At 38.5% G+C, this 24,356-nt stretch overlaps 1 protein-coding gene and 1 non-coding gene across 16 annotated transcripts in view; one reads left to right on the top strand and one right to left on the bottom strand.

The window, feature by feature from the left end:
- EIF4G3 (eukaryotic translation initiation factor 4 gamma 3) overlaps window positions 1-24,356 on the top strand; it is a 399,095-nt gene that overhangs the window by 149,127 nt on the left and 225,612 nt on the right. For 7 of the 15 annotated variants that reach the window (XM_059915370.1, XM_059915379.1, XM_059915344.1 and 4 more), the window contains exon 1: window positions 1,398-1,759. The exons of 3 other annotated variants lie outside the window; for them this stretch is intronic. The gene's annotated coding sequence lies outside the window, so the exon portion shown is untranslated. Of the gene's footprint in view, window positions 1-1,392; window positions 1,760-24,356 lie in introns of those variants that run through there. 5 more of the 15 variants (XM_059915421.1, XM_059915414.1, XM_059915401.1 and 2 more) reach the window with 2 other exon arrangements.
- TRNAG-UCC (transfer RNA glycine (anticodon UCC)) lies at window positions 21,793-21,865 on the bottom strand. Its single transcript has one exon. It is a non-coding gene; the product is annotated as a tRNA-Gly (tRNA).

Raw genomic sequence — 24,356 nt, 5'->3', positions numbered from 1 at the left:
CCACTGTGCCACCAGGGGAGCCCCTAGGTAAATGTTCTTATCCAGGTTAATTGAGGGGGGGAGTTCAATTTGCATGGATGTGGGAGAAGGGAGAGGATGAGCTTAATACAGGCTTATTTGTTTTTTATCAGTGATCAAATGAGAAAGTTTACTTGAAGTATAGGAAAGCTAGCATCTTTGGGACTTCCCTGGCGGTCCAGCGGTTAGGACTACACACTTTCACTGTTGAGGGCTGGGGTTCAATCCCTGGTCAGGGAACTAAGATCCCACAAGCCTCACAGCACGCCTCCCAACCTGCCCCCCCCCCCAAAAAAAGAAAGAAAGCTAGCATCTTTATAGAACTAAGAGTCTTGAATTTCAGTGACTCCATACTCAGTGAAAAGCAGACAACACACATATCATGTATAATAGCTTTGTGGTAGGTCATTTTAAATTCTGTCAAAGAAGAGTTAAGGAGAAGTTGTTATATTTAAAGCAAGTAGAATTGATTAACTATGAACAAAGAAGATTATAGATTGATTGTTAAGAAAATAAAGTGTTCTAATTTACTTACCAAACTAACAAACTTTTTCCTTAATGCCTATATTAATTTACTGTCCTTTTTTTCTCAAATTTCCAGTGATGCTGATTATTAAGTAATAGGAAGAGCTAGATCTGATTGTAAAGTTTTCATTGGTTGATGAACCCTCATTTTTTTCCTCTCTGAGGAATGATAAACTCTCAAGCTACCTGAATTCTCTCACTCTTGTATGGTATCTTTACTGTCTGCCAAGTGTTTTGTTCCATAGGTACCTAAGTAGGTGATATGTAGAAGAAAGAATTTATGTTGCCAATATTTTGTTGTATTTCACCAGCAAAATAAATCTCCTTCTCAGTTTCCTGTCAGTGATACTCCATTTTCAGGTACTACGCTATATTATTCAAGACTGTTTATTACCTCAAATTTTATTACTCCTCATCACCATTAAAATTGCCCATCTTCTTTTACAGTTTAGTTCCAAAATTTTGACCTGCCTGTTTAGTATAGTTGACAACATGACAGCCTAATTAGCTTAGCAGTACAGCTGTTAAAGTATTGTCAGGAAAAAAAGAAACGGCACTATTTCAAATAGAGGGGATCTAATACATGAATTTGTTAAACTAGCTGATTGATTCTCAAAGGGACACTGAAGTAATCCAGAGATTAATAACTACAGGAAGCAGCTAACGTCTCTAGAGCTGAGGGAATGAAAGAGGAGACATGGTGGTGTTGTAAGAACCTAGGAGCTTAGAGAAGTGTCCTTTAGGGCAGCGGTCCCGAACGTTTTTGGCACTAGGGACCAGTTTCGTGGAAGACAGTTGTTTATGGACCCGTGTGGGCGGGGGGGAGGGGGGTGGTTCAGGTGGTAATGCAAGAGATGGAGAGCGGCAGATGAAGCTTCCCTTGCTCGCAGCTCACTTCCTGCTGTGTGGCCGGTTCCTAAGAAGCAGCGGACTGGTACCAGTCTGTGGCCCGGGTGTTGGGGACCCCTGTTTTAGGGGACTGTTGGTCAGACTTGTGAGAAGGGAGTTTTACTGCAGGTTGGCTGTCAGAAACTCAGTAGGTGAGAGAGCAAGGCGAGGCTAGTACTTTGAATATCAGGTGTGCACGCCTGTCTGCTGCTGGATCTCTGGCTTTCAGAGACTAGAGATCTGAATGGAGTTGGTGTCTGGAGCCATACTAACAGGAGGTGAAAGCACCCTTCTACTTACAGGGTGGATTAGAGCTGAAAGACAATAGGTAAGTAATGGGCACAAATAATGGTAAAAGGTTATATCGTTACCTTAATAATAAAGAATAAGCTAGGACCATAAATCCCATGAATTTAAAGGGAAAAGTAAATGTGGTAAAACAACATTGTTGGTAACTGTAATAATAATGACATTAAATTCCTCTATTAAATAGTCACTCAGTTTGTCAAAACTGAAATCTAGGTATATGCATTTAAACATGACAGAGATTAAAAACAAAAGCAGGAAAACATTAAAAGGAAAATGCTAATAAAAAGAAAGCAGGTATAAGCAGCCTTAGAAGTCAACATAGAATGCAAGGCAAAAAACTATATGGGAGAGAGATAATTCCTACAATATAAAACTTTAATTTCTAGAAGATGTAACTTTACAAATTCTTATATACTTAATAATTGGTTCAGAATATATATGAAGCAAATGTAAATGTTGAAATTGACAAATTCATAATCAGTGTGGGAGATTGACATCTCAGAAAAATGGACAGATTAGTTAGTAACCATATAGATCATGGGTTGGCAGACTATGACCCAAGGGCCAAATCTGACCCCTCTCCTGTTTTTGGTAAGTTTTACTAGAGTACATCCATACTAATTTATTTATGAATTCTGCTTTTGTGCTACAATTGACAAGTTGAATAGTTGCTACAGATTTTATGCCCTACAAAGCCTAAGATATTTTCTGTCTGGACCTTTACAGAATAAATTTGCCACCCCTTGATGTACATTAGCAAACTAGAAAGACCAGATAGTAAATATTTTGGGGCCAGATGACCTTTTGCTGCTGCTGCTGCTTCTTTTTTAACCCTTTAAAAATGTAAAATCCTTTCTTAGGTGCTAAGGGCCATCCTTTGCCAATCCCTGATACAGATAAATGACACAGATAATAAACTTGTTTTTATATAAATATATATTAGCACAAGAATGTATATATAGTTCAAATATATGTATGAAAGAGAAATTTTGTACACAACCAACCAAGATAAAAATAATTGAGGATATCAGTGATTTGAACATCATAATTATCAAACTTTAAAAAAAATAGAGAAAGTGTTTTAGCAATTCAAGTTAGAGAAACTATTACAAAGGCTATGAGTAATTTGAATGAAATAATAATTAATAAATCTGTTTTAATTTAATTTTTTCTCATTCAGTTAAGACTATGCTTTTTTTTTCAGCTACTCAAGGAGTATTTATAAAATTTAATCATGTTAGGCTACAGAGAAAAATGTTACATTCCAATCATATTTATATTTTTTTCTAAATATACTTCTATAGAATTTAGAGCTTAACAACAAAAGAAAGACAAAATCTAAATTATGTTTAAGTTGAAACTCTACAGAATATAACTGCTGTTTTTAAAAAAGCTTATCAGATTTATAATTTATTTTAGTTGAACATAATTATTCATAATATGAATACATATAATTATTCATAATATTTTTCATAATCTTAAACGTAATGTTGGAGTAAAAATAATAACAAAATCAGTTTATTTGGAAATTTAAAAAACTATTGACTTAAAGATAAAATAAAAATAGAAAACATTATCTTTAGAAATGAATGACAAACAGCACTTTGTATCAGAATTTGTGCGATGTGCATAAAGTGTTACTTAGAGGAAAATGTGTAGACTTAAAGGCATATATTAGAAGATAGGAAAAGTTGAAAATAACCAGTGATCTCAATGGAAGACTGTACCGATGAAAAATTAATCAATCTAAGAAAGAAAGGGGAAATTTTATTTGAGCCAAATTTCAGGATTACAACCCGGGAACAGCATCTCAGAAGGCTCTGAGAACTGTTCCACCTGTTAGAAGTCAAGGGACAGTTAGTTATATGTTTTTTGAGACAGAGGGCTGGCTGTACATCAAATGCCCTATTACTGACAGTTTAAATAATCCAGATCGTCATCGTGATGGGTCATGTGACCCCTTACAAGATCAAGAAGGAATGCTGTCTCTTAAGGTGTTGTCTTGTTGATGCTAAGAGAATGTTGCTCTTTATGGCTGATGGGAAAGGTTTGGTGATGCAGATACACCAATGCACAGTGAGGGGAAGAGAGGAGGCCAAAGGGCAGAGAAGATTTTTTGTTTAAATTTCTCGTCTTGCCATAAAAATATGACTTTTATTTCACAGCTGTTATGTTGTAATTTAAGGATTGTAGGTTTTATTTTCATATGCATACGTAGTGTACCTCGTTCTGATGTTGTTGACTGTAAACACTAGCTATAAATTGCCACACTGCTTTATCTGTTTTAATACCAGGAATCAAGAGCTTTTATATAGTAGTAACTAACTCTCCTTATAGTATTTCTAGTTCTGAATGGCCAACTTGTGTCTACTGTCATTCAGAATATGCTCCTTTTGATAACAGCAAACTTGATGATGGTGTCAGGAAATTCGTGTGTGTGTGTGTGTGTGTGTGTGTGTGTGTGTGTGTGTCTGTAAAACATTTGCATGTCATTAGCGATTAGTGATGTTGAGTATCTTTTCATGTGCTTATTGGCAATTTGTATGTATTCTTTGGAGAAAATGTCTGAATCCTTTGCCCATTTTTTTTTTTTAATTTATTTTATTTTTGGCTGCGTTGGGTCTTCGTTGCTGTGCGCGGGCTTTCTCTAGTTGTGGCGAGCGGGGGCTTCTCTTGTTGTGGAGCACAGGCTCTAGGCGCTCAGGCTTCAGTAGTTGTGGCACACGGGCTTAGTTGCTCCGTGGCATGTGGGATCTTCCCAGACCAGGGCTCGAACCCGTGTCCCCTGCATTGGCAGGCGGATTCTTAACCACTGCGCCACCAGGGAAGCCCCTCTCATTTTTCAGTTGGATTGTGTTTTTTTGCTATTGAGTAGTAGGAATTCTTTATACATTCTGGATCTCAGTTCCTTATCAGATACACGATTTGCAAATATTTTCTCTCATCAGTTGCCTTTTCACTCTGTTGATAGTGTCCTTTGCACAAAAGTTTTTAATTTTGATGAAGTCTAATTTATCTGTTTTTTCTCTTGTCTGTGTCTTTGATGACATATCCAAGAAACCATCGCCAAATCAGCAGTTACTTCTTTACACTAAATGCAGTGTAGACTATCGCATTTCTTCTTAGCTTTTAAAATTTTACACACATGGAGATTTTCTCCTTTCAGGAAATAGTAGCATGTTTAGAGAAAAATGTATTGAGTTATCAGGAGGACAGGCATGTTTGGAAGGAACGATGGAAATACTTACTAGTAGGTGACCAACAGCTGCCAATAATAATCCCACTGGAGTGAGAAAAATCACTGAAAGTCCAGCTGCCATGTTCAAAAAGACACTGAAAAATTCCAAGGGCTGTTAAGGGTTCAAAGAGTGTATCAAGGTTCACTCTGGTAGTTAGAGAAGTTGAATACAAGAATGATGACTCAGAAGCCAGCTGGCTTATTTACATAACCATTTGGCAACATTTAAGAAGGGAGGGAAGTAGCAAAAGGACAGGCAGCTGGCCAACAGGCAAAGAAATAAGTATCAAGGACCTGGAAGGCATTATTCTACTGTCTTCTCCTTGATTTTGAGTGATTGTCTCTTAACTTCAGCAGCAATGAAATTAGGAAGTATAAAACCAAAGGAGGAAAAACACTGTTGAAGTGCATATTAGAAAAGGGGACTATAAAACTTTGTATAACTTATAGAGAAGATGAAAGCTATCAAAAAGCTGGATGCATACAAAAGGTATCCTTCACTAAATCTTTGTGTTCTGCATAGTTTGAATTACTCCAAAAAACCTTAAGGAATATAGGTTTCTTGAAGAATGACCATCCCTAGAGGGTCTTTGAAAAAGACAGTCTCGCACTAGAAGCTATTGCTGTAACAAGCTCTAAAAGTAGATCTAATGCTGTAGGAATCAGATGGACAGTTTCTCCTAAAAAATATCAACTCTTTTTTTTTTTTTTCAACTCTTTTTTTTTTTTTTTTTTTTTTAGTTGTTTTGTTTGTTTTTTTATACTGCAGGTTCTTATTAGGCATCAGTTTTATACACATCAGTGTATACATGTCAATCCCAATCGCCCAATTCAGCACACCACCATCCCCACCCCACCGCAGTTTTCCCCCCTTGGTGTCCATATGTCCATTCTCTACATCTGTGTCTCAACTTCTGCCCTGCAAACTGGCTCATCTGTACCATTTTTCTAGGTTCCGCATACATGCATTAATATACGATATTTGTTTTTCTCTTTCTGACTTACTTCACTCTGTATGACAGTCTCTAGATCCATCCACGTCTCAACAAATGACTCAATTTCGTTCCTTTTTATGGCTGAGTAATATTCCATTGTATATATGTACCACATCTTCTTTATCCATTCGTCTGTTGATGGGCATTTAGGTTGCTTCCATGACCTGGCTATTGTAAATAGTGCTGCAATGAACATTCGGGTGCATGTGTCTTTTTGAATTACGGTTTTCTCTGGGTATATGCCCAGTAGTGGGATTGCTGGGTCATATGGTAATTCTATTTTTAGTTTTTTAAGGAACCTCCATATTGTTCTCCATAGTGGCTGTATCAATTTACATTCCCACCAACAGTGCAAGAGGGTTCCCTTTTCACCACACCCTCTCCAGCATTTGTTGTTTGTAGATTTTCTGATGATGCCCATTCTAACAGGAGTGAGGTGATACCTCATTGTAGTTTTGATTTGCATTTCTCTAATAATTAGTGATGTTGAGCATCTTTTCATGTGCTTCGTGGCCATCTGTATGTCTACTTTGGAGAAATGTCTATTTAGGTCTTCTGCCCATTTTTGGATTGGGGTGTTTGTTTCTTTGATATTGAGCTGAATGAGCTGTTTATATATTTTGGAGATTAATCCTTTGTCCGTTGATTCATTTGCAAATATTTTCTCCCATTCTGAGGGTTGTCTTTTCGTCTTGTTTATGGTTTCCTTTGCTGTGCAAAAGCTTTGAAGTTTCATTAGGTCCCACTTGTTTATTTTTGTTTTTATTTCCATTACTCTAGGAGGTGGATCAAAAAAGATCTTGCTGTGATTTATGTCAAAGAGTGTTCTTCCTATGTTTTCCTCTAAGAGTTTTATAGTGTCCAGTCTTATATTTAGGTCTCTAATCCATTTTGAGTTTATTTTTGTGTATGGTGTTAGGGAGTATTCTAATTTCATTCTTTTACATGTAGCTGTCCAGTTTTCCCAGCACCACTTATTGAAGAGACTGTCTTTTCTCCATTGTATATCTTTGCCTCCTTTGTCATAGATTAGTTGACCATAGGTGCGTGGGTTAATGTCTGGGCTTTCTATCTTGTTCCATTGATCTATGTTTCTGTTTTTGTGCCAGTACCATATTGTCTTGATTACTGTAGCTTTGTAGTATAGTCTGAAGTCAGGGAGTCTGATTCCTCCAGCTCCATTTTTTTGCCTCAAGACTGCTTTGCCTATTCGGGGTCTTTTGTGTCTCCATACAAATTTTAAGATGATTTGTTCTAGCTCAGTAAAAAATGCCATTGGTAATTTGATAGGGATTGCATTGAATCTGTAGATTGCTTTGGGTAGTATACTCATTTTCACAATGTTGATTCTTCCAATCCAAGAACATGGTATATCTCTCCATCTGTTGGTATCATCTTTAATTTCTTTCATCAGTGTCTTATAGTTTTCTGCATACAGGTCTTTTGTCTCCCTAGGTAGGTTTATTCCTAGGTATTTTATTCTTTTTGTTGCAATGGTAAATGGGAGTGTTTCCATAATTTCTCTTTCAGATTTTTCATCATTAGTGTATAGGAATGCAAGAGATTTCTGTGCATTAATTTTGTATCCTGCAACTTTACCATATTCATTAATTAGCTCTAGCAGTTTTCTGGTGGCAGTTTTAGGATTCTCTATGTATAGTATCATGTCATCCGCAAACAGTGACAGTTTTACTTCTTCTTTTCCAATTTGTATTCCTTTTATTTCTTTTTCTTCTCTGATTGCCGTGGCTAGGACTTCCAAAACTATGTTGAATAATAGTGGTGAGAGTGGACATCCTTGTCTCGTTCCTGATCTTAGAGGAAATGCTTTCAGTTTTTCACCATTGAGAATGATGTTTGCTGTGGGTTTGTCATATATGGCCTTTATTATGTTGAGGTAGGTTCCCTCTATGCCCACTTTCTGGAGAGTTTTTATCAGAAATGGGTGTTGAATTTTGTCAAAAGCTTTTTCTGCATCTATTGAGATGATCATATGGTTTTTATTCTTCAATTTGTTAATATGGTGTATCACATTGATTGATTTGCGTATATTGAAGAATCCTTGCATCCCTGGGATAAATCCCACTTGATCGTGGTGTATGATCCTTTTAATGTGTTGTTGGATTCTGTTTGCTAGTATTTTGTTGAGGATTTTTGCATCTATATTCATCAGTGATATTGGTCTGTAATTTTCTTTTTTTGTAGTGTCTTTGTCTGGTTTTGGTATCAGGGTGATGGTGGCCTCATAAAATGAGTTTGGGAGTGTTCCTTCCTCTGCAATTTTTTGGAAGAGTTTGAGAAGGATGGGTGTTAGCTCTTCTCTAAATGTTTGATAGAATTCACCTGTGAAGCCGTCTGGTCCTGGCCTTTTGTTTGTTGGAAGATTTTTAATCACAGTTTCAATTTCATTACTTGTGATTGGTCTGTTCATATTTTCTATTTCTTCCTGGTTCAGTCTTGGAAGGTTATACCTTTCTAAGAATTTGTCCATTTCTTCCAGGTTGTCCATTTTATTGGCATAAAGTTGCTTGTAGTAGTCTCTTAGGATGCTTTGTATTTCTGCAGTGTCTGTTGTAACTTCTCCTTTTTCATTTCTGATTTTATTGATTTGAGTCCTCTCCCTCTTTTTCTTGATGAGTCTGGCTAATGGCTTATCAATTTTGTTTATCTTCTCAAAGAACCAACTTTTAGTTTTATTGATCTTTGCTATTGTTTTCTTTGTTTCTATTTCATTTATTTCTGCTCTGATCTTTATGATTTCTTTCCTTCTGCTAACTTTGGGTTTTGTTTGTTCTTCTTTCTCTAGTTTCTTTAAGTGTAAGGTTAGATTGTTTACTTGAGCTTTTTCTTGTTTCTTTAGGTAGGCTTGTATAGCTATAAACTTCCCTCTTAGAACTGCTTTTGCTGCATCCCATAGGTTTTGGGTCGTCGTGTTTTCATTGTCATTTGTCTCTAGGTATTTTTTGATTTCCTCTTTGATTTCTTCAGTGATCTCTTGGTTATTTAGTAACGTATTGTTTAGCCTCCATGTGTTTGTCCTTTTTACGTTTTTTTCCCTGTAATTCATTTCTAATCTCATAGCGTTGTGGTCAGAAAAGATGCTTGATATGATTTCAATTTTCTTAAATTTACTGAGGCTTGATTTGTGACCCAAGATGTGATCTATCTTGGAGAATGTTCCATGCGCACTTGAGAAGAACGTGTAATCTGCTGTTTTTGGATGGAATGTCCGATATATATCAATTAAATCTATCTGGTCTGTTGTGTCATTTAAAGCTTCTGTTTCCTTATTTATTTTCATTTTGGATGATCTGTCCATTGGTGTAAGTGAGGTGTTAAAGTCCCCCACTATTATTGTGTTACTGTCGATTTCCTCTTTTATAGCTGTTAGCAGTTGCCTTATGTATTGAGGTGCTCCTATGTTGGGTGCATATATATTTATAATTGTTATATCTTCTTCTTGGATTGATCCCTGGATCATTATGTAGTGTCCTTCCTTGTCTCTTGTAACATTCTTTATTTTAAAGTCTATTTTATCTGATATGAGTATAGCTACTCCAGCTTTCTTTTGATTTCCATTTGCATGGAATATCTTTTTCCATCCCCTCACTTTCAGTCTGTATGTGTCCCTAGGTCTAAAGTGGGTCTCTTGTAGACAGCATATATATGGGTCTTGTTTTTGTATCCATTCAGCCAGTCTATGTCTTTTGGTTGGGGCATTTAATCCATTCACGTTTAAGGTAATAATCGATATGTATGTTCCTATGACCATTTTCTTAATTGTTTTTGGTTTGTTTTTGTAGGTCCTTTTCTTCTCTTGTGTTTCCCACTTAGAGAAGTTCCTTTAGCATTTGTTGTAGAGCTGGTTTGGTGGTGCTGAATTCTCTTAGCTTTTGCTTGTCTGTAAAGCTTTTGATTTCTCCATCAAATCTAAATGAGATCCTTGCCGGGTAGAGTAATCTTGGTTGTAGGTTCTTCCCTTTCATCACTTTAAGTATATACTGCCACTCCCTTCTGGCTTGCAGAGTTTCTGCTGAGAAATCAGCTGTTAACCTTATGGGAGTTCCCTTGTATGTTATTTGTCGTTTTTCCCTTGCTGCTTTCAGTAATTTTTCTTTGTCTTTAATTTTTGCCACTTTGATTACTATGTGTCTCGGCGTGTTTCTCCTTGGGTTTATCCTGTATGGGACTCTCTGCGCTTCCTGGACTTGGGTGGCTATTTCCTTTCCCATGTTAGGGAAGTTTTCGACTATAATCTCTTCAAATATTTTCTCTGGTCCTTTCTCTCTCTCTTCTCCTTCTGGGACCCCTATAATGCGAATGTTGTTGCGTTTAATGTTGTCCCAGAGGTCTCTTAGGCTGTCTTCATTTCTTTTCATTCTTTTTTCTTTAGTCTGTTCTGCAGCAGTGAATTCCACCATTCTGTCTTCCAGGTCACTTATCCGTTCTTCTGCCTCAGTTATTCTGCTATTGATTCCTTCTAGTGTAGTTTTCATTTCAGTTATTGTATTGGTCATCTCTGTTTGTTTGTTCTTTAATTCTTCTAGGTCTTTGTTAATCATTTCTTGCATCTTCTCAATCTTTGCCTCCATTCTTATTCCGAGGTCCTAGATCATCTTCACTATCATTATTCTGAATTCTTTTTCTGGAAGGTTGCCTATCTTGTTCCTTCATCTGGGACATAGCCCTCTGCCTTTTCATCTTCTCTATCTTTCTGTAACTGTGGTTTTTGGTCCACAGGCTGCAGGATTATAGTTTTTCTTGCTTCTGTTGTCTGCCCTCTGGTGGTTGAGGCTATCTAAGAGGCTTGATGGGAGGCTCTGGTGGTGGGTAGAGCTGACTGTTGCTGTGGCGGTCAGAGCTCAGTAAAACCTTAATCCACTTGACTGTTGATGGGTGGGGCTGGGTTCCCTCCCTGTTGCTGTGGCGGTCAGAGCTCAGTAAAACCTTAATCCACTTGACTGTTGATGGGTGGGGCTGGGTTCCCTCCCTGTTGGCTGTTTTGCCTGAGGCAACCCAACACTGGAGCCTACCCGTGCTCTTTGGTGGGGTTAATGGCAGACTCTGGGAGGGCTCACGCCAAGGAGAACTTCCCAGAACCTCTGCTGCCAGTGTCCTTATCCCCACGGTGAAACAGAGCCACCACTCGCCTCTGCAGGAGACCCCCCAACACCAGCAGGTAGGTCTGGTTCAGTCTCCCCCAGGCTCACTGCTCCTTCCCCTGGGTCCTGATGCACACATTACTTTGTGTGTGCCCTCCAAGAGTAGGATCTCTGTTTCCCCCAGTCCCGTCAAAGTCCTGCAATCCAATTCCCACTAGCCTTCAAAGTCTGATTCTCTAGGAATTCCTCCTCCCGTTGCCTGACCCCCAGGTTGGGAAGCCTGACGTGGGGCTCAGAACCTTTACTCCAGTGGGTGGACTTCTGTGGTATAAGTGTTCGCCAGTCTGTGAGTCACCCACCCAGCAGTTATGGGGTTTGATTTTACTCTGATTGCGCCCCTCCTACCGTCTCACTGTGGCTTCTCCTCTGTCCTTGGACGTGGGGTATCCTCCTTGGTGAAGTCCAGGGTCTTCCTGTCAATGATTGTCCAGCAGCCAGTTGTGATTCTGGTGCTCTCGCAAGAGGGAGTGACAGCACGTCCTTCTACTCCGCCATCTTGGTTAATCTCCATCTTTTTCAACTCTTGAGTAGATAAGGGACAGTGAGTGTAGGAGGATCTTGACCGTTGGAAACATTTAGAAATAATTTAAACTAAAAGCTGTCCTTCCTAATATAACTTGAATTATAACAGTGTGAACTAGTATTTATTGTGTACTCCTATTATCAGATTATGTATTTGAGGATGATATCTTGATGGTAGATTGCCTTATAGGTTAGAGTTTTCAGAGCATTTCTCAGTTACTTCACTGTACCTATTTTATCATTACAATAACCCTGTAGATAGATATGATTATCTCCATTTTGTAGATTGGAATGTTGAGTGTGAAAAGTGAAATGATTTGCTTCAGATACCACAGGTAGCAGTGTTGCAGGAAGGGGGACCTCTTCCAGGGCCCCAGAGTGGGCTCTTGTCTAACGTTCGGAAATGAATTGTCCGAGGAGGCACATGTGCTGACAAAGCAAGGGACTTATTGGAAACGGGCGCGTGGGCGGAGAGCAGCAGGGTAAGGGAACCCAGGAGAACTGCTCTGCCACGTGGCTCACAGTCTCAGGTTTTATGGCAATGGGGTTAGTTTCCAGGTTGTCTCTGGCCAGTTATCTTGCTTGGCCCATAGTGTGACTCAGGGTCCTTCCTGGTGCTGTGCGCATATCTCAGCCAAGATGGATTCCAGTGAGAAGGACTCTGGGAGGTTGGTTGTCTGCTCCCTCTTTTGCCCCCTCCTGAATTCTCCCAGTTAGTTTTCAGCTGCAGCACCATGTTCCTTATCAGGACCTCCTGTTATGAGACAACTCAGGCAGCTGGGCCTGGCCAAGGCAGGTGGTTTCCGTCAGCAGTTCCCTAACAGCACCGTTTGTAAAGGATTGAGTCTAGATCTTCAGGTCCCAGCTCTTGACATTCTTCCTAGCTTTCTCATAATTCATCGTAGTACTTTATTTCAGGTTCGTTTTAGACGAAATAGGCTTTAATAATTTTGAGAATACAACCACCACTTAGAACATTGTTTTTATGAAATAGTATGATGTGATTTTTTTTTTAAACATTCAACATGAAACATCTTTGGGGAACATAAATTTGCAAAATTGGGCTTTATAAAAATTCAGCCACACAATATTTAAACTTCTGGTTCTTAAATGTAGAGACACATGTCTAAATCTGAAATTCAAGAATTAGTGGGAGAGGGACTTCCCTGGTGGCGCAGTGGTTAAGATTCCACCTGCTGATGCAGGGGACACCGGTTCAAGCCCTGGTCCGGGAAGATCCCACATGCCGCGGAGCAACTAAGCCTGTGAGCCACAACTACTGAGCCTATATTCTAGAGCCCGTGAGCCACAACTACTGAGCCTGCATTCTAGAGCCCGTGAGCCACAACTACTGAAGCCCGCGCACCTAGAGCCTGTGCTCTGCAGCAAAGAGAAGCCACCGCAATGAGAAGTGCTGCAACGAAGAGTAGCCCCCGCTCGCCACAACTGGAGAAAGCCCGCACGCAGCAACGAAGACCCATTGCAGCCAAAAAAAAAAAAAAAAAAAAAAACCAAAGAACTAGGGGAGGAGGAAGTGGTCATAACGGGAGCAGCAGGACCTAGAGTGAAGATTATGTACAGTATGACAAATGAGAGGAATGGGAACTCTAGCTGGGGATGTTTTAGATGAGAAGTACAAGAAGAAACTGTCAGGAAACCAGGAGTAAATAAAAGTGAGGCTAATGGGGGGAGGAAAGTAGGAGAAATGATAGTGGTAGTTAGCAGTAGAAGGTACAGGAGATATGATGAGTAGCAGATAATTGACTTTGGAAGCAGAGAACCAGCAGTGCACAGATTATAGAATACCTTTGGTACCTGGGAATTCAGTGAACCAGGCACTGAATTCTCCTTTAGGCAGGTCAGTACTTTTAGCCCAGTAGCCTTGGGAGAACTGGTACTAGGGTTGGGGAGAGAACTGGCTTTTATTATGCTGTGTAGGGAAGAGCTGAGCTTTGAATAGTATAGTTACTATTGTGGGAACACAAGTAGTATGTCAGATCTAGGTATATTGTGAAAGCCATCCTATTATATGAGCCCATTGTTGTCTTGTGAAAGGCAAAAAACCATAGCATTTAAATGTCGAACTAAGTGTGAAGAATATAGAAATGGTGGTAAACTTAGTACAGTATTTTTCTGTACTAAGATAACGTCACTGCTTAGAAATGGAAAAGTGATCAGTGGCTCTCAATCCTCGCTGCCACTAGCATCTTCTGATGCCTGAGTCCCATTCTCCAGAGGTTCTCTAATTGCTTGGGATGAGGCCTAGGTAATTCTGATGTTGAGAACAGAGCTGTGCAACAGGGAATACCCACTGCCTAAGTGAGACTTCGTAGGTCTTCTTTGCTGAAAGTAAGTGCTTTTCAGTGAAAGGAGCCGAAAGCCTCCCCATTTTTTAGACCACATACAAACATAATGAATTTCTTAACTTAGGGAAAGTGGCTCTGGTGATTGAGAAGCCATTTCTATCTAGTATCTACAGGGGACTGTTAACTTTTTATAGATAATATACTTTACATTACAGTCTGTACTCAAATAGTTTTTACTATATTGATAATATATACCAGTTAATTTTGAGGATTGAATCAAATTCTCTCCTGACCGGTGTTGTATAATTGACCATCCTAATACAAGCAGAGTATGAGCAGGGGCTTTTGGCTTCAATAGATCAAATCTTTCAGATTTAAAGCTGCAGTACAGTGTTTTTCAATTTTTTTAAGACAGTAAGAATTTATTCCCCCATGTACAATGCCTGAATGTAAGTAACTATCTAAATCTTTGGGGATGGAAATGGCTCTAAATGAAATTTTCTAAAAGTGTAACTTTGTGGCTGTTTGCAGTGCTTTATTTGGGTAAACAGAAGTTTTTTTCTGGCTGGTGCTCTTAACTGTTTTGTATAATTCAGTAGAGGTTTATTTTACTGGTACAAGCTTAACTAAACAAGAGCCAAATACTCTATTGTTACATCCTTCGAGAGCTTGTTCTAAGGAAGGCTTATATTGAGGAGGGGTCTGTGAATCTTTTCTCAGTGGTACTGTTATCATGAATTAAATAATTAAGATTGAATTCCAAAGCCAGAAAAAGTCTTTTGTGGATATTGTGGCAGGGATTTAGATTTTTAAAAACCAGTTGAGTACTATATTGATATAGAATTTATTGCCTTTTCTGGCAGGTGATCTCATTTTCTGGTCTGAATTTTATCATAATGTAATCCACAAATAAACTTTTTTTTTTAAGAAAAAGTTTATTTGGTCGCGCTGGGTAGTAGTTGCAGCAGGTGGGTTCTTTAGTTGCGGCTCGCAGCCTCCTTAGTTGTGGTATGTGAACTCTTAGTTGCGGCATGCATGTGGGATCTAGTTCCCTGACCAGGGATCGAACCCAGGCCTCCTGCATTGGGAGAACGGAGTCTGAACCATTGCGCCACCAGGGAAGTCCCCACAAATAAGCTTTTTTATAGAGTCATGGTGGTGGTTAGGTACAAAGAAATACTGTCCCTGGTATTTAAAGAAATGTAATGTGAGATGTTAAGGTTAATTTTTGTATTAAATATTTCATTTTACAGAGTATGATGTGAAATCAGTTTACTTGTCAAAATTGTCTGATTTTAAAATTCTGTTTATTATGGTAAATATTTCTAGAGTTGGACTGAAGAAAGAGTGGCCTGACAAGTACAGGTATTGAGATGGGTGATGAGTGACATTAAAGTGCACTCCAGCTTGTATAGGGTAGTGCTCATTAAATATCTGTTTTTGAGGTAACAAAGAGTAAGAGTAATTGGATGGTCCTAATGCAGAATAAAACACATATTATGACTTAATGAATGGTTGAGTTGCCTAAAACATTCATTTTAAAAAGTCCAAAGCGACAATTAAGTAAGAGCAGTATTTGTGTTAGATAACATTTAAAATACAGCCCTTTTAATTTTCTAGCAGCCATGTTTCTGGGGCTGAAAAGAGATTGCTTTTAGAAATGAATAATGTCTCTCCGGGAGTACGTCTTGAAGAGGCCTTGAGAACAGCCCAACAATTGAACTGTGATAAAGTACCAAAAAAGATTTTCTATTGATCTACCTTAAAACAGAGATTGATCACATAGTCTGGACTTTTTTTTTTTTTTTCTTTTTTTTGAGGAAGAGTTCCACTCCCACATCCAAAATACAAGCCGTGGAAAAGAATTCTTAGTTTGCTAGAGTATAAAGGCTGCATTATCGAAAGTGAAGTTTCTTTTTTTTTTTTTTTAAGTATTTGTTTACTTATTTATTTTTGGCTGTGTTGGGTCTTCGTTTCTGTGCGAGGGCTTTCTCTAGTTGTGGCAAGCGGGGGCCACTCTTCATCGCGGTGCGCGGGCCTCTCACTATCGCGGCCTCTCTTGTTGTGGAGCGCAGGCTCCAGACACGCAGGCTCAGTAATTGTGGCTCACGGGCCCAGCTGCTCCGCGGCACGTGGGATCTTCCCAGACCAGGGCTCGAACCCGTGTCCCCTGCATTGGCAGGCGGACTCTCAACCACTGCCCCACCAGGGAAGCCCGTGAAGTTTCTTTTTAAAAAGAGAGACCTGGCTGTGAATCCCAGTTCTACCAGTTATTAATTATGAGATCTTGGATAAGTTAAACCTCCTTCCAAGTGGAATTTTGCCATCTAAGTGGAAATAACAATACCTACATCACAGGATGGTATGAAGGTTAAATCAAATAACAGATGCAAAGGCCCTGGCACATGCTGGATGCTTAATAAATGTCCATTGCTTTTCCTATGCTACAGTAGCTTTGTAATATTTACCTTTTTTAAAAAAAATGTATTTATTTTTGGCTGTGTTGGGTCTTCGTTGCTGCACGCAGGCTTCCTCTAGTTGCGGTGAGCGGAGGCTACTCTTTGTTGCGGTGCGCGGACTTCTCATTGCAGTGGCTTCTCTTGTTGCGGAGCACAGGCTCTAGGCATGTGGGCTTCAGTAGTTGTGGCACGCGGGCTCAGTAGTTGTGGTGTGCAGGCTCAGTAGTTGTGGTGCACGGGCTTAGTTGCTCTGCGGCATGTGGGATCTTCCCGGACCAGGGCTTGAACCTGTGTCCCCTGCCTTGCCAGGCGGATTCTTAACCACTGCGCCACCAGGGAAGTCCTAACATTTTCTTTTTTAAAGTTGGGAATTAATTTTAGGTAATGAATTCTTATCTACCCTGGCATTGTATTTCAGTATCATACGTTTCTGGGACTTATTCTAAAATCTTTAATACCAATTTACAGCTGTATTCATCATTACTGAAATCCCGGCCTTGTTACATAGGTATTTTAACATTATCACTTAATGTTGTTAAATTTTTATTAGTTTGACTGTCACTGTATTTATTACCCCTGTAATATTGTTTAAAAGAAAACACGTCACACCTCAGGCAAAGCTGATATGTAGAGTGGTTTAGAAATCCCAGGGTAATCACTCAGAAAGCCATGGTAATAACCTTGATGCTGTCTAGAAACACAGACAGGTTCATCTGTGAACTTTTCCAAAAGTCATTCAGCAGTGTGAACTGTCAAGCAAACATTATAGTACACAAAAAGGAAAAATTCTGTTCAGTAGGCACCTCTGTTATTTGCTTCTTTGAGAAGCAGTCCTCATTGTGTTATGACGTATTTGGAAAAAAGTCCAAGTGCTAAAACAGGTTATTAGTTTTTGGTTTAGGTATACCATCTTTTATTTTGCCTCTCACTAATACTTCTCTACAACCTTCTAACTCTTCTTTTGACCATTTGTTCATTGCTCTGTAGAATACATAGCAAAAGAAATTAAAGATGACATCTGATCGATGGGTGTTACTTTTTGTTAGTAACTCTTTTAATATCAATAGATTTCAAGATGAAAGTGTTTGAAAATCATACCAGATATGATGACCTGGAATTTCTGCAAAGGTTATTATTTTTGTGGTGTCTTACTGTAATCAGTATCATAAGACATTTATTTCAACAGCTGAAATGTTTTTTCTAACTAAATCAAATTAAACAAGAATTGTTCTGCTTCAAGACAAGAATGGGAGAAGGGGGTGGAGGAGAGATGGTGTACTATCTATTAGTATTTGGGTAGATTAGTTGTATTTTGTTTTAGCCAAAGCTTGATTCAGATTTATCCCAAATCATCTATTAGAGCCATGCTTTGATTTAGACTTACAATGTACATTTTAAAAGTTTATCAGATGAGCCATGACATCAGGAATGAACAGTTCTACCAAAGATTAACTAGTAATAAGACAAACCTAATGAGAATTTGTCTGGGGAGACATTATTGTTTTTCATCTTTCATGTCTATCATCTTGCTGGAATTTTACGAAAATGAAAAATTATAGGAAATTGAATGATCTGCAGAAAAACGCCTGTGCTATATTCCCAGTGTTATGGCTGACAGAAAAAATTGGAGCTAATAAATAAGATCTAGGAGTCCATATAGATTTTTTGTGGTAAATAGGATTTATGTAGTTTGATTTCTTCTCAAACCTATTTTTAAAGCATTTTTTTTTGAATATACTTTTTCCTACTTATCAGTTTTACTGTTATGATGATCTGTTTGAATTAATAGCTAGATTTTCTTAGAAAGCCATTCTTCCCATAAATATTTGGGTGCCAGATATTTGTAGAGTGCATACTGTGTGCTAGGCACAAATGGGCTTATTTGGAAAAGACCACCTCACAAAGTTTAAGCAAGATAGTTTCCTTATAAACTGCCAACTCTGTATTTAAGCCATTTATTTCTCTGAGAAGATTAAATAGTCCAATTTATGTGACTATGTATTCTAAGCTCCAGAAGAAGCTTATTAGTCCTAGAATCAGGAAACTTGCCTTCTGCTATTTATTTGCTTATCTGCATATATTTTTATTCCATAGTAGTTAGAGTGCTTGTAGAATCTCTGCTAACATCCTGTTACTGGACCTTCTGGAACGGTCTAGTTATCAGGTTTCTTCCTTAGCACCCTTTCCATGTGCTTACCCACCATCCCTCTGTCTTCTTACTCTCTGGAAATTTAGGTAACATTACTTTCCAGAAATCCTTTCAAGTAGATATTATTAGTTTTAAAATTTTCTTTAAGGCAGGCTCAGCATTGCTCTGGCCCTTCATTACTCTGTCTAGGTCCTTGACCTATGACCCATGTGTAGCATATGTGTATACTGCTTTCCTTATTGCTATCATCGCTAATTTTCCAGAGCAAATTTCCACACTCTTTAAGGATTTTAGCATTTGGCGCACAGTTTACTTTTCCATTTTACTTTCTGCCATTTACCATGAGGATATCTAGCATTCATTTGTTGGCCCATTAGACTGTTGCTGTGGGCTCCTGGATTCATCCTCTGTTTTTCCCTTTTTTCACTTTCCCAGAACAATCGTATATGAACACATATTCAGCAACCCATATGTACATAGTCTAGACCTGCACTGTTCACTATAATAGCCACTAGAGTCACCTGTGGCTTTTGAGCACTTGAAACAGCTAGTACAAATTGAGATGTGCTATAAAATGTAAAATACAATTGTCTCTTGGTATCTGCATGGGATTGTTTCACAGGACCACCCTCCACAGATAATAGCAAAATCTGCTGATGCTTACTTCTGTTATATAAAATGGTATAGTATTTGCATATAATCTATTCACATCCTTACATATAAGGCATACTTTGGAGATACTGCAGGTTCAGTTCTGGATCACTGGAATAAAATGAATATCACAATAAAGCAGGTTGCATAAATTTTTTTTATTTCTCAGTGCATGTAAAAGTTATGTTTAGGGACTTCCCTGGTGGCACAGTGGTTAAGAATCCTCCTGCCATTGCAGGGGACACAGGGTCGAGTCCTGATCCGGGAAGATCCCACATGCCACGGAGCAACTAAACCCGTGCGCCACATCTACTGAGCCTGTGCTCTAGAGCCTGTGAGCCACAACTACTGAGCCCACGTGCCACAACTACTGAGCCCACGTGCCACAACTACTGAAGCCCGCACGCCTAGAGACCGTGCTCTGCAACAAGAGAAGCCACCGCAATGAGAAGACCACGCACCGCAACGAAGAGTAGCCCCGCTTGCGCAACTAGAAAAAAGCCCGCCCGCCCGCAGCAATGAAGACCCAACGCAGCCAAAAATAAATAAATAAAATAAAAATCGTTATGTTTACACTATACAGTAGTCCTATTAAATGTGCAAAAACATTGTCTAAAAAAGTGTACATACCTTAATTCAAAAATACTTTATTACTAAAAAATGTTAACCATTGTCTGACAATGAAGGATTGCCACTGTCAATTTTAATAATATAATAGCCAGTTATTTTACCAGCAAAGGCAGACTTATTCAGGAATAGCCAGAGGAATCCCAATTTGGAAAATGCAGGTCATGGTGTACCATAGGCAAATCCAAAAAACAAGGAAGGGGAACTTGCTTTTGTAGGGGAAAAAGGAGAGCTGGGAAGGGCTGTGAGAACCACAGAGTCCATTGGAAGAATCTAGGAGTCCAAAGTATAGAGACTTCTCATTGGTTGGGCTGCTACAGCCTCTGATTGGCTGGGCTGTCGTGGAGTGGAGAGATGTTTTCTTCTCTCTGTGGGATAGTAAAGTAGAGACACAGTCCTGTTGGAGATGGAGGCCTATGGTTCTTCCATTTGGAGCAATGGATGATGCATGGCAGGGCGTGAGAGCTCCCCCTACAGGTCTATCCTGACTCCAGTTTTAGCTGAGGTTTCTTTAATTTCACATTTCCCCTTTTGATCAAGATCTTTCCTCAAAAACATCACTAATCAAGAGTCAGAATTTCCACATGTAGTGGTTTGTTTTTCGGTGCCAGGAAGGCCCTTCCTTGGTTGTAATGTCCCCTGTTGAAGGGGAAGTATTATACACAAATCAGAACCCTCATCAGGTTGCATTTGAGTAACAGGAAAAGGTACTAGGGAGAACTCTCAGGCATTTCTTGTTAAAAGTTCATATTTAGTCAAGGTTGTAAGCAGTAGAATTTATCTTGAAGGCTGAGCTAGCATCATCTTACTAGGTATGCCATTTTTAGAAAGGTTTAATAAGTAATAGGTACCAAACTTAAAAACCAATATATAAAGCAGAATTAAAGACAACATTCTAAAACCAGTTTGCAGGAGGGTTCTAAACCAGGAGCCTAGACCTGAAGGTATCCAGCTGAATAAATGACAGTTGGTTGTCAGGTGAAATTTGCTGTAACCAATGTGCTTGCTCTTTAATTTTATGTAAATTGGGTCTCTGCTTCCCCAGAGGTATTTATCCATGTACAACAAAAAGTGTTTGCTGTTGCACAGAGGCCTCCTTGCTCAGCAAGTAGGTAATCAAGGGCTCTGCAGTTATCCAAAACCACCTTGGCCAGTGAGTTTAGTGATTGTTCCTGAGCTAAAACTGAATTGGCTGTGGGGTCAGCTAAATCACCTAGTGTCAGGGAGAAATTCCTGATACTTGTTCATTGGCACTCAGTCTGACCTGTGGGAAGAAAGCTCTCCCTATGAGGGCAAAGCCAGAATCACATACACTTCCTGTAAGTTCTTGCTTAGGGCAGTTATAGATGATTAATGGGATGGACCAATGAGAGGCTTCTGTTCGGTATGTAGGGAGAATAGGACAGTGAATACAACACAGGCACACTGTCCTTGTATTCTCCAGCTATCAAGGCAATGAGTTGCCCACGCCTAAAAGCCATTCCCCAAACTTCCAAATCTGAAAGTGTAACCAGAGGGAGTACATAAGGCCCCTACATAAGTGATAGTATCTATGGATTTATTCATTGGTAGAGAGGCATTAGCATTACTTACCAAGGCTCAGATATTACATTGTTACACACTGAGAGGGTTACCTCCATAGAACTTTTTATGCAAATATTGAAAAGATCTTGTTTTCTTATCCCAGGACTGGATCAAAATGAAGCAAGGAATACGTTTAGGCGGGTTTAGCACCCTGACTCTATAAATGGTACTGTGGAACAATTTGGACAAACAACAGCATCTGGAACTCCAGTGAAATCACTTATAGGGTGAACCAAAGGGCCATTGCTGTCTTGGAGGGACTGAGGTTTCCTTTTTTTAAAAAATTCTAAATGGATTTAAAATACATTTATTTATTTATTTGGCTGTGCTGGGTCTTAGTTGCTGCATGTGGGATATAGTTCCCTGACCAGGGATCGAACCTGGGCCCCCTGCATTGGAAGTGCAGAGTCTTAACCACTAAACCACCAGGGAAGGCTGGGGACTGAGGTTTCTGATGGCAAATCCAGCAATCAGAGAGGTTTCCGCCTTGCGCAAGGGATTGGGAAATTCAGATGAGGGCACTGTCATTCCATGGAAGGGAGGGAGAAAAACGTGTACGAAACAGTATTGAAAGAAAGCTATATAGGCCTAGTCCAGACATCTTGGGAAAACTGTCACCCTCAGATGTCATCTGATTCAGATCCTAGTGAGCTTTATATTCAGGTTGTCAGATGATGTGCAGATCCATTTGGGGTTCAGTGTCTTCTTCTGGTGATACATATGGATCCAGGAGTCTGCTCCCTGGAGTTTGGCAGCATGAGGATTAGTCAGCAGTATCTGATAGGGGTCCTTCTAGTGAGGCTGGAGAGAGCCCTTTTGGAGGTGTCTTTTCCAGTACACAAAATCTTCAGGGTATAGAGTGTGATATATTTTTCTTCTCTCGTGATTACACTGTGAAATGAGTTCTCTACCAGAGCATAGTTTTTTTAAATGGAAGCAATTAGACCTTTACTGTATATGGAACTATGTCTCCCTTTATCAGTTGTGGATCAAAAGAAGCGGGACCCAGGTGCTTCAGGCATCCTGTTACAAGGAGAATAGACTCTGGTAAAACTGATGCAAATATGCATACATTGTATCTATGCAAATATATACATGAAAAACAGGAGTATTTAATGAAAGTTTCAGAATTTGGGGGGAACCAGATAGAAAAAAATAAATTCTTCAACCTTTGCTGTGAAGATACACTTTACCAAATTGCTGCAAGTTATAGATAGCTTAAAGGAGAAGAGGAAAAATAAAGGACCCTTTACATGTGGAAAACAAAACACTAAAGCAGTCGGTTTTCAACTGGAGTTTTAGAAATCCTTACCCAGTTCAGTATTATGATTTTAAAGTTATCAAAAAACTGTGTTCCAGAATACCCATCAGAGTCCTGAATTTCTTTAAAGATGAAACATATTTATAAAAGCATTAGAATAAAGCAGTAACTGCCTATAAATGGCAAAGACTTGAAAATGCCCATTTAAAGATCTGATGAGAGTTCATTATAATGGGACTGAGAAGGGAATCTGCTTATTTCTGTGACATACATTTAAAAATTATGACTAATAACATTATACCAGGGCATCTTGGAATTTCAGGAATTTGATACAGTTTTGAACAGTTATATTAACATACACCTATACAAATAAGGTAAAAATATTCAGTAATCCTTCTTACATGACAAGCCTCATATGTAATTTAATATATCAAATAAGACTGATTCATTCAACGTTTTACCAGGTGAGAGACAAATCTTTTTAGATTCTCCATGGGCCCTCTGGGAGAACCCAAAGTTAGTTCAAGGTAAAAAAAAAAAAAAAAGGTTTCATTTAGAACCTGATTTTTGGGAAGTTTGTCAAAAATATCAAAAGGTTTTGGACGTTTGATCCAGTGGGACCACAGATCACTATGAAATGATACTTAATTATCTATTTGACTAAAGTAATAAAAGATTACAAAGACAAATACAAAAGGTTAAGTGGTTGTAAGGGAAACTTACAACTTTTAATATTGAGAAGATTTAGTTTTCTTTAATAATCAAAGACTTGGTTAAGACAACATAAAACACAAAAGAATTTTGGTAAACTACAAATTTTTGTTTCTAAGGAGACTAATTAAAGATAAGGAAAAGACTTCCACAGTCTTTTATCAGGAGCAGACCACTATTCTAAGAAGACTTTGTTCTTTGAGCAAATGAAAGTAAATTAAGTTTTAGTTTTATGTAAGTACACCACTGATTTTAAACCTTATTCTTAGAGTCCTTATAATATTTAGCCAGCTTGACCACACATAAAGCTCCTTTTTTCAAAGATTCCTTTTCCACAAATCTTCTACAACTTACTATTTACATTCAGTTTTTCTCCTATCTTTCCACTTTCCTGTTCTGAAACAATCAGCCTCGCTTTAAAACAAAATTACTTTCTTTTCCTCAACAAAATGTATTTCCCTTCCTCATACCTTTTCTTACCAAAAAAACACATCCAACTTTTCCCTTATTTCTTGTAGCATTAAACAATTATGAATGGTCTGTTACTGGAAAATTTATGAATACACTTCATAATTCCTAAAAGCATATTTTCTTCATAGTAAGTTTTCCAATGTGGCATGTTTACCAAGAGACCCAAGTATCTTTTTAATTTTTAAAAATTTTTATTGAAGTATAGTTGATTTACAGTGTTGTGTTTCTGATGTACATCAAAGTGATTCAGTTACTTTTATATATATATATATATATATATATATATATATACATACATATATATGTATGTTTATATATTTTTTCATAATCTTTTCCATTATGGTTTATTATAGGGTATTGAATATAGTTCACTGTACTATACAGTAGAACCTTGTTGTTTATCTATTTTATATATGGTAGTTTGTATCTACTAATTCCAAACTCCTGATTTATCCCTCATCCACCCCCTTTCTCCTTTGG

This window comes from Balaenoptera ricei, chromosome 1, assembly GCF_028023285.1.
Source record: "Balaenoptera ricei isolate mBalRic1 chromosome 1, mBalRic1.hap2, whole genome shotgun sequence".
Classification (NCBI taxonomy): Eukaryota; Metazoa; Chordata; class Mammalia; order Artiodactyla; family Balaenopteridae; genus Balaenoptera; species Balaenoptera ricei.
The sequence above is the reverse complement of the archived record's forward strand: the minus strand, read 5'-3'. Positions and strand labels throughout refer to the sequence as shown.